Source organism: Chlamydotis macqueenii, chromosome 4 (assembly GCF_036417535.1).
Source record: "Chlamydotis macqueenii isolate bChlMac1 chromosome 4, bChlMac1.mat, whole genome shotgun sequence".
NCBI classification, from domain to species: Eukaryota; Metazoa; Chordata; class Aves; order Otidiformes; family Otididae; genus Chlamydotis; species Chlamydotis macqueenii.
In genome coordinates, this window is record NC_141559.1 from 7,485,406 (window position 1) to 7,496,233 (window position 10,828).

At 39.6% G+C, this 10,828-nt stretch overlaps 1 long non-coding RNA gene across 4 annotated transcripts in view; it reads left to right on the forward strand.

Moving 5' to 3' along the window:
* The window catches only part of LOC147600834 (uncharacterized), a 37,942-nt gene extending 28,759 nt beyond the window's left edge, over nt 1-9,183 (forward strand). For all 4 annotated transcript variants that reach the window (XR_015258524.1, XR_015258526.1, XR_015258525.1 and 1 more), the window contains one exon: nt 4,184-9,183. This is a non-coding gene — a long non-coding RNA (uncharacterized LOC147600834). The remainder of the gene's footprint in view (nt 1-4,183) is intronic.
* Nucleotides 9,184-10,828: the final 1,645 nt, after the last annotated feature.

Below are 10,828 nucleotides of genomic sequence, written 5' to 3' on the forward strand. Positions count from 1 at the left end.
CAATTTAAGATTAATTAGGACTTCTGAAAAAGTTATATGAAAAAAAAAAACAACCTAAGTTCTTGGCTTTAGAAGAAGTAATTAGCCAGTACTGCAAGAGGCTGGGTAAGCATGCAATGGGATAACCTTTGGTGGATCTAGAGGAGCAATTTAAGTATAGTCCTCAGATTTCCATTCCTACCTCGCAGCTGGTTGTTACTATCTCAAAGTTTAGATGTAGTGTGTGCCCTAGCAGGTGCTTCTAGCCCATTTCAGTGACAAAACCAGATAAATTTAAATCACTGGTTTAGATTATTCAGGGGGCAGAGAGGAAATCACTTACACATGATGTGAGACTTCATTTTAATTTGAGTCCCTGTCTCCTCCTTTCTATGCTCCATGGCCATAGAAATGTTATGGAGGAGATGTTGCAACTCAAGTACCTGAGTGAAGGCAAAGCTCCAGCTGAGATGGACTTCACTTCCAGAAGGTTCAGGTTCATAGCATGAACACAGAGACTGGTTATTGAGAATGCTCTGCTAAGTGAAGGTACAACTCACAAGCGTTTATTTCAAATCATTTGCAATACAGTGATAAATCTGTGCAATTTTATTCCCAGCTCAACAGGACATTGAACATTGCTAAAGTGTTTAATGTAAATAATGTGATACTCTATGATAAAAATGATCCATTAGTGAGCTGAGTGACAAAAAAAAAGCATCTAAAAGAAATCCTTAAGGATAGGCCTAGATAATTTGCATTTACTTTAATGATACCCAAATGGTATTCTAACTAAAGATGTTAATAATTACAATGAGCAATAAAACTCTTTCTAGAGTTAAACTTACTGGCAGGCTCGATTCTGCTGCAGTGTTCTGTTTGACATAATTCCATAACCTCTTCCCTTCAATAAATGTCAACTACTTTGTTTTATTTTTTTTAATTTCTTAAATGTTCTAGCTGTGAAGAGAGACAGAGCATGAAAATTGTCAGGGATATATCACGTTTTGCATTCACATGCTCATGGTTTTTGTTAGGGTGACTGAAAGGCCAGAGAAGACGCTGCAGGAAGACTTTCAAGCAACAATAAATATGGAAGTTCTTTCCAACTCAATGTTTGGAAGTGTTTTAAAAGCTTTAATCAAAAGGCCTTGCTATGATCAACTCTGGTAGAGGAATAAGAGTAATAGTTCCACAATAAATATTATATTCTGATAGTACTTTCTCTAAAAACCACTAATGGAGAAGTGGGGAGATCTGATGACAACTTAAATTTAAAAAATGCTATAAACTTATCTAATGGCAGAAGACGATGACAGTTTTCAAAGATCACCGACCAGTCAAGAACTGCTGCAGGCAGACAAAAAAACTTCATTGCTTTAACTCTGAAGCTCGATTAATTAATGAACAAGTCTGTGTATCTGACACAGGAGACCAGCCTCAAAGGCCTTTGAAGGCCTTTCCTCTCAAATGTCCTTTAGAAGGTAAAATAGCATGTTAAAACAAGATCTTTGTGGTAGCTCCCCATCAGCTGCAGCAACCTCTCTACTCACAACCATTGGCTTTCAGTGCTCCTCTGTGGCTGGTGTGAGATGGTGGGACTGGTCGTGTTTGTGTGGTACTAGAGACACTTTTGCAGGCCATAAGATTTGTAAACATTTTATAATGATCAAATCGTAATCACCTACTAAGAAAACTGACAGACTCCTATATCTTTTCTGGGGCTGAAACTGAAGGGGCTTGTGAACAAGTCAGAGGACAATACACACACCCTGCCTCACAGTGTTTCATAGAAACATGGAATCTTTAAGGTCAGAAGAGAACTCCAAGATCATCAAGTCCAACCATCAACCTAACACCACCATGCCGACTAAACCATGTCCTGAAGTACAGGACAAGTAGAAAAAGGCAAATGAAGAACTTACTTTCATTTCTGTAGGTACTTACACTGTCATTGACACACAACCTCTAGACACAGATTTGGTTTTGGAAAACTGTTTAGTTTGGAGCATAAGATAAAATAAAGAGATAAGATAAAACTGTTAAGTTTGGAGCATATGGCCCTAAGTAATCTCTTACCCTACACATCTTGGAAGAAACTAAGAAAATAATAATGTGCCACTTTGCACAAGCATGAACTGGGGTCCATACAGAGAATGAATAGCAAAGGATGCCCACTGTAATGAGTGAAATCCGGTTAAAGACAAAGGTGTCTTCCTCCTAAGGTCAAGACTGATGGAAATAGGCAATGCTAATAAACTTAATCCTAAACTCAGTTTTAACAGTACCTCCAAATGCTGTTTCAGAAAATATAGACACCTTAGAGAACAGCCAGAAACCCAACCTGCTCAGCCATCTCCAAGTTCTCAGTTGTGTCTTGAAGACATAGTAACCTAAGTTACCCTTGAAATGACTCTATTTCATACTCTCTTCTGAGCTATATTTTTAGAAGACTTCATACTACACTAAGTACAAGAACTTATTCCAGACAAGGACATAGCTTGGGTTTAATGTTAGCATATAATTTGTAAAAGTTTGTAATAAACATGCCTCACTGAGGCTGGCAGAAATTACAGGAAGGAAAACACCACTACTAACTTTGGGCTGCTTGCTTTGATTCAGGCCTCATTGTGTTGTGTTTGTTATGTGAGCTTCAAAACTGCAGAGAAGAGACCAATCGTTGTGTAATTAAGACCAGAATTTCCAAAGCAGCCTCATCTTTTGAGAAATTCTCTTTTGATTAAGGATTTTGACTTCCAATATAAATATTCGCCAGAGGCCTGATGCTTAGATTGGGAGGGGTACTAACAGGCCTTCATTCAGATAGGAAGAAACACGCAACACATAATTCAAAACCTTCGGCCTGCGCTGGCATCCTGTTATACGCCCACTGAAGTCAGTGACATTTTAGGGTGTACAGGAAGTGCCAAATGAAGTCTTACAAATAAACACTTGGTGAATATTTATATAAATATGGTAAACAGAAAAGAAAAATACTGGTATGCATGCTGCTGGTCAGTCTGAAATTACCACTCTTCTCAGGCCAGTTTTTATATCCCTTAATCTAATAGGGCCATCGTTATTTTTCCAATGCGTTTCAACTGGTGGTAAGAGATAGTTTCCCCTCTGTTAGTCACACAAACTAAAAGCAGGTCTGTAATCTCAGCTCAGCTGCATTTGGAAACTAGTCTTGTTTGTAAACGATGAAAGGAAACCAGACAGGAACTTATTTACCAAATTTCTCTGTAGAAACAGTCAGTTTTTCCAAGGTCGCTCTTTTCTCCACACTGGGCAGCTTCTCTGCACTGGATGAGGTTTTTGAATCCTTCAAAATACCAGTTCATCATTGGTACAATTCAGGGGCTTAGAAATTAAAGCACACATCAGTGTCTTCAAAAGTATGTTTTAGAAATGACTGTGTTATTGCACTTTGTGTGTATGTTCTATTTTATTATTTAAGACATGTAGATGTTTTGGTCAAAACTGCTCATGGCATTGTTTGAGACACTGAGCAAGTTCAAAATGGGAGAATCCACTGCTCTGAAACCCAGCACTAAACAATTTAAAGCTATGTTTCTTGTTCTTCCAAAATGAAGCCTACTCTATTACTTAACTGTCCAGGAAGCTACCATTCAAAGGTGATGGACAATCTTGAATTAAATAGAAAAAAAAGGTGTTGGTATAAATTAAATAAATATTTAGTTATATTAAATCATGACATTTTAATAATTAGTGAGAAGTCTGCTGTTTATAGATTTTTCATAACATAGTGTGTCAGTAATGAAAACAAACTGTTGATAATTCAACATTCAAAAGCCAATTTTAGAGGTGTAACAGATGGAGAGCGCCAGAGCCAGGAAAGAATAGATATTTTTTAAAAGCTATGTGATTTCATAATTAAATTGAGTGAATTAAATACGAGAATTCACAGACATTCAGGTGAGTTAAGTTCTGTTCTCATGGACACTGGAGAAAGAATGACATTTCTGTTCCCTATATGTACACACTCTTTGTAAAATCATGTATTAGTGCTGAAGTTAATAGCAGCATGACCATGCATCCGGAAGCCCCAAATTATAACATGGCTTGAATGATGAGTTAACACATAACAAAGTGATTATGGAGGCAAACAGAACAGACTAAAAGTTCTTCCAAACTGCTGAAAGCATTGACAAGTATTACCTTGTTAACATTTGTCTTGTAGGTACGACCAAACCAGTAACAGAGAAGAACAGCAGAAAGGAGAGTGGGAAGAAGAGGGAATGACTGACCTTTTCATGATTACAGCACTTGACAAAGCTGGAAATAGCTCCACCTTCTCCAGTCATAGTTTCAAAAGACTACCTTCTCTCCTTCAAGAAACAAATTCATTTTAAAAATGTTTAGAAACAGCACCAAGGACTGTGTGTATGTACACATATATGTGTTTCTCTGTATGCCAACCAAACTGCTGTTCCTTTGAGGGGTTTCAGCATCCTTGATGCTGGATACGGCTTTCTATTAAATCATGTCCTCCTTGGGTTTTTCAATCAAATAAAGACATGTATTTTTGAAGGTGTTTTCTACTAAATAGAGAGCCAGATGGAGGCAATGTCACCAGCAGAGCAAGTAGACTCCTGCCTAAAGCGTGCAGGGCACACTTTGTACTGGTACTTGCTCTTTGATTTGCATCCTGTAGCTTACTAGATAGAGAAAAAGACCCAGCTGTACTCAGCTTTTCCACTTAAGGCTAAAACAGATAACTTGATAAATTCAGGAAAAATGAAGCAACTCAGAATCACCTGTAGTGTCTTTTCCCATGACAACTATAGTTAGGCTTTCCATTTTCCCACAGATACCATATGTACCTGTTGAACCTGCTGCGCCGATGGAGATAAAGCAGGGAATGGACCAGCTTTATTAATTCCCAAGGTCACACAGTTGCGTGCTTTCCTGTTTTATGGCTGGTACTTTTTTTTTTGCATTACGTTCACATGTAAATGGGGCAACTTTCATCTGATTTTAGAAGTATGTGACTAGCCATGCAGTCTCAAAGAAACTGCCAGTTTTCTTTTTGGTTTATATTTCTATAGGTTTTTATTGGCTTGGGTATCTTCCTCTTTACAAGCACCTTTTGGTCAAAGAAAGGGAAGAGAACTTTCTTACTCCCCAGCCATCCTGCAAAGCCCTGCATGACAGAGTCTCCTGTAGCCCACAGGTCTCATTGCAGTAATTCAGTCAAATGCACAAATTCCACTCTTACTCCTGTGTTTCTGTTGTAGTTTAGCCCCACTCAGGACAAAACTACACAGTCTCTCACGCACTCTCCAGTGGGACAGAGAGGAGAATTGGTAAAGAAGGAAAGAAGGCAAAACTCATGGGTCGAGATAAAAAAAAGTTCAAGAAAGCAACAGAAAAAAAAGAAAACAGAGACTGAAAAACAAACAAAACAATAACAGAAAATACTTAAGCACATAATTAACAGCACAATAGCTCACCAGGGATCCAGATGCCCACCTCCCTCCTAAGTAACAAAACCTGCCTCTCAGCCCCGCTCCCACTTTATACACTGAGCATGAGGTCACATGGTGTGGAGTAGCCCTTTGGCCAATTTGGGTAAGCTGTCCCAGCTGTGTCCCCCAGCTGCAGGTGCCACCAGCTCCAGCTCCTCTCCCAGCTCAGGTGAAAATTATTCTGGCCAGAACCAGGGCAGTTTCTTACACCAGTGCTGACAATCTCTTTGGGGCATGACAGCAAGGAAACTGGATGGCTCAAAATAACTATTGATGGGCTGCTGAAGGTCTGGCTACAGGGTTTTTGTAGATTCGTGAGGCAGTTGACCATGCATTATCTATTAATCTTCTGTTAATTCATCTTGTGGCTGAATCCCACAGCTAACGTTGAAGAGCTGAGCGCGCCATTTAGTGACTTTGGTCAAAGGCAGGCTGGTGGCAACTGAAAGCTGTGACCAGCTGATGGCTGTATCCAAGGGTAGCTTGTGAAAATTGCTTTAGTGGCCTCAGTCTAAATTTTACTGACAAAATGTCAGTATTTAAAAAAAAAAAAAAAAAAAAAAAAAAAATCCTCCAAAATAACTGCTAGCTGAAGGTTCAGGGGCAACCTAAGGTTTAAAGACAAGAAGGGTGAACTTGTCTCTTCCCTAGGAGTGTTCTCTGCACACCAGCAATGAAGTGCAAAGGGGCACATTTACGTTAGCACCACCCAGGCTGTCAATAAAGAACTTCTGTCCTCAGAAATACCAAAGCAAGTTCATACGAATTTCCCACTCTTCCAAAACCACTTTCCCACCAGGCAGAAGAGATCACAAAATGAAACAGCGTTCCCGCCTTCTCACGTCTCTGCAGTTTGTAAGCACTGTGCCTGTCATCGTGTTCCCAGGAGGTTTCCTTAACCATAATGTCGTCTCCTCTCTGCAAGCAGCTGCTTCCTTTTTTTTTTTTTTTTTTTTTTTTTTTTTTTTTTTTTTTTTTTTTTTTTTTGCACAAGAGTTCTTGGAGACTTGCTTCACTTATCAAAACAATTAAACCCCTGAAAAGCTAGTAACTAAATTCTACTGGGAAGATGAAATCCCACTGCAGATGGAGAGATTTGCTTAACCTATAAAATAATTCTGGAATAACTATTGTTTTGGCAAAATTCTAACATGTAACAAAGTTTGATTGTTCTTGGCTTCTCCTAATTTGCTTACTTTGGGGTTATAGCTGCCCCTCAATACGCACATGTTGTTAGTCCCATGGCTGTTGACAAGAGTTAAACACACACATCTCTAGGAGAGGCTTGACCATTTGCTCTCAGTGTTGCAAGGTCAGCGGAAGCCTGGACCTTTTACTTTCTCTATGCTCCGCTAATTGAGAACAAAGCTTATGCAAGACTTCCTTGGGGAACATGGGGTCTGCGGTTTTTACAGTCCACAAGGCTAAAATCAAATACGAGGCACAGCTGTTTGGATTGGAGCCTTGGACATCTTTGTTTTGAACGATAGTGACCTGCTCAGCCTTACCAACATGCGAAATGCTGAAATCAATGCACAGCTAATGGCTGGGATGTGAAAATTGCCGGGACAGCAACCTATTTATGGTGCTCTGGGATCTGCAGGTGGAAGGGCTGTGCCTCCTTTTCCTCTCCCCCCCAGCCTCATCTCTAAACAAACATACAATTTCATGCGTATACATATATGCTTAAGTGCAGATTTGCATCTACGTTCACCATCCAACCAGCTGACCCAACGTTCTTGTTGCAGATGGTGAAGTCCCTCCCTTCTGCCAAGTGCAGGAATTTTTATGAGTCCTTGCTAAGAGGTAAAATAAGAAGGGAAACAGAGCGTGGGATAAACCACTCATTCCGTTTACGTAGTGATAGACCTCCAGTGCCCTAACACTTTAAAATACATTCTGTGTACCTGTGGTAGGGCATGTATTCTGAAGTATATAATACATGTAAAAGTGCCAGTTAAACCTTCCCTTTGATTTAACTGCAATTACACAAATATTTAGAATAGCAGCAATGAGTGATTTTTGCAAGACTGACATGAAATGACGGATAATAATTAATCAGTCCACCTTCCAGTTGGGTGAGGGTCTCAGTGGAGGCTGCTTGGCTGACTCTGTTTTTCTTGAAGTTAATGACAGATTATCTTACACCCACCCTTACACTTAGAATCCAATTCTATTCTTTTCTTTGCAAAAATGATATGTATTCTCTAAAATAATGCCTGATTGCAGCAAGACGAAGCGTATCTTGATCTGGTTTTATTGTCAGACCTTTCACATTGATTTCGCTGTTGCGAAGCACATCCAGTATTATGGAAGGGCTGTGGAAAATATGCAATTCTTTATCTAATGATACAATGAATACCTTTGTGCATCCAAGATAATAGGAATTCCAGCATTCATGCTTACTATAAAATACAGCAAGCAAAGGCTAAGTAAATTCTGTTTGTTTGAATACGGAAATAATTTTGACTGCATCTTTGGCTTTGTACGACATGGAAACTGGTGATTGTTTATGCTTTGCTACTTTTTTTGGTCTGCATTAAAATCCCACATGAGAAACAAATTTTTCTCTAGGAACAAAATGTTACTTTTTTTGGGACTGAGTTCTAATTAGTTGGGTAGTACGTCTGCTTCTTTTCAGTTGGGAAAATGCAATGCATATAAAATCCAGATGGATAGCACATGATGCTGGAACCAGCCCCGGCCAATCAGCCACGTCACTTGATTAAAAGAAACCTATAAGAATTTAAGTAAAAAAAACCAAACCCAACAAGACCACAGTAAGAGCAGCAAACTGGCTGCAATGCGGGATTTCATTGTAGCTCTGAGATTGCTTTGCTTTTGCCGATTGGCCTCCTCACACCTTATTGAAAGTTAACCTGCAGTTCCATTTAAATTAAACTTGTGTGGGACTTGTGATGAAGACCCTAAATGCCAATGGTGGAGGAGATGTGGTAAGCGGGATGGGGAGGAAATTCATCATCAGACTACATCAGGCCACAAGGACCGCAGCTTTAGGGCAGCGGGCTCTCTGAAGGAGCTGGGCTGAGAGAAATGCAACAGAAATCCACGCCGTCACAGACCGTAATACCGCAGACCAATTCTTTTTGTGTGGATTTTGTCTGTGACTGAACAGTCTTTCCGAGAGCAAGTAAGCAGATATTATGGCGACTACGCACAGCCTCGCTGGGTGCAAAAGCTCCTGAATATCCCGGGGTTTCACCAGATTTGAGAGTGAGATTTTCAGAGAGGTCTAACGTGGGCTGAAAGAGAGGCTGGCAGGCCTTGCAGAGGGATGGAGCAGCATCTGGAATCCCTACGGACAACTGCAGGAATGTTTATTATTCTCTGTTTAATATTTTGAGTGTGTGCTCTCTCCCGCTTCCTCTCTTTGTCTCCCTTTGTTATTTGTGTAATAAAATTCCTCTAGGCATATAAAGTCAGTCATCTGGAATTGTGCAATTTCTTCTGCCAGGAAGCTGGAAAAGCCCCTCTCCTGTGAGGAGAGAAAAATACGGACTCATCTCAACCATTGAGAAATTACAGAAATACAGCATTTGTCTTTGGGTTACATTTATATAGCAAAGAGCTGTGGCAAATAATTGTGCTTCTTCCTCTTAAAAATTCTGCTTTTGTCCTGGCCAAGGCGTTATGTTTCTTTAACACTTGAGAAATAATTTGTACCTTTTAAAATAAAGCACGCGAAAGACATTAAAAAGGCTCAGTGTCAAAGTTGGGTTTTGTGCCAGCGGGTGCAGGGAAGGAAAAGGAAACGAGTAAGTAGAGAGGAGCGTCTTTCCAGCCACATGGCTAGTGAAATTTTCTATTTATTCTTTGGGGGAAAAGCAAAGTAGTCGCATAGCTGCCGGTTGGATAGGTGCCGGTACTATTTTTATTGGCAGGCAAGGCTGAGTGGCTGAAAGGTGGTCATTAACACCCCGACACAAAGTGCTGACAGGGCGATTATAAGATTAACACCCAATGTTATATTAACAGTGTCAAAACCTCCCCTTACCTGTCAGGGAGAAATAACGGCATGATGGAAAACATTAGAGGCAGACTGAGATTTCAACATGAAATGCCACACAGCTACTGACTTTTTCCAGTTGGTCGAAATATCTAGATGGTCTACTAAAGTCCAATAATATGAACAAACGTATTTTAAATTATGGTTTCACAGAAATAAGAAATGAACACAAAAGCTAAGCCACCGGGCTCACTTCCTCTCTTGTTGGTGGCTTTTAGACCCGAGCTGCCTGGGAGCAGGCCGTTTACAACTGATGCCACCAGCCTTGGATGAGGCTCTGAGCAACCTGATGTAGTCCAAGATGTCCCTGCTCCTTGCAGGGGGGTTGGACTAGATGACCTTTGAAGGTCCCTTCCAACCCAAACCATTCTATGAATCTATGACTTTTGGTTTGAGATCTTGGAAACTCAGGGATTTCCCTTAGGATTTGACAAATTGGACAACTGAGGACTTGTTACAAATGACTAAAGTGCCATCTGAAAAGTTCAAATGTCTCAGAAGCAGATCCAAGAGAAACATTTAATAACTAAACAAGGATAAAGGGTGGATTTAGGACTGCTGATAGTTTGGGGGCTGTTGGAAGACAATACAAAAAAAAATTAATAAACACTTCCAGAGCTGCTGTGGAATGAACACTGTGCCGGCAGAAAGTGGGATATTTATTATAGCAATTGATGGGAATTGCCAAAGGTAGGGAGTTTCCAATAAAGAGGATTCTAGGTTTAGGAACAACCTGTTACAGCATTTGTTTGTGTAATTTCATGGCAGCATCTGCTTTTTGGCTGAAACCAAAGTCTCCAGGGCAATTCTGAACTTTCAAGTCATCTATAGAAGCATGTGTTTTCATCTACATATCTTTTTTTTACTTCAAAAAATGAAAAATATGACATAATTCAGAGAAAATTATGTTTAGTCATGTCTTAGTAATGGTATTCATGCAGTCTTCCTTGCTGACAAGAGTCCTAGAATATTTTCTGAAATGTTAGAAATGCCTTTAGAGATTTTTGGCATTTCACAATATTTGACTGGTTTGTTGGTTTTTTGTTTTTTTTTCCAAAATGAGGAAGAGCCAAGAAACACTGTCAAGATAGTTGGGTATGCAGTGGTCTAATTTATAATAAAATCAAGTGGCCACTGAAAAGACACTCAAGTAATGAGATCTTGGATATACCAACATTTTCTGGGAATTTAAGTAATATTTAAAGACTTTTTAAACCAAATGAATGGCATTGTATTGCTCTCCACTAACTTTATCTGTAAAATGCTTAGCTTAGTTGTTCAGCAAAGGTAAAGCTCTGCTTTATTGTATCTGTATTAACAGCCCTAAGTG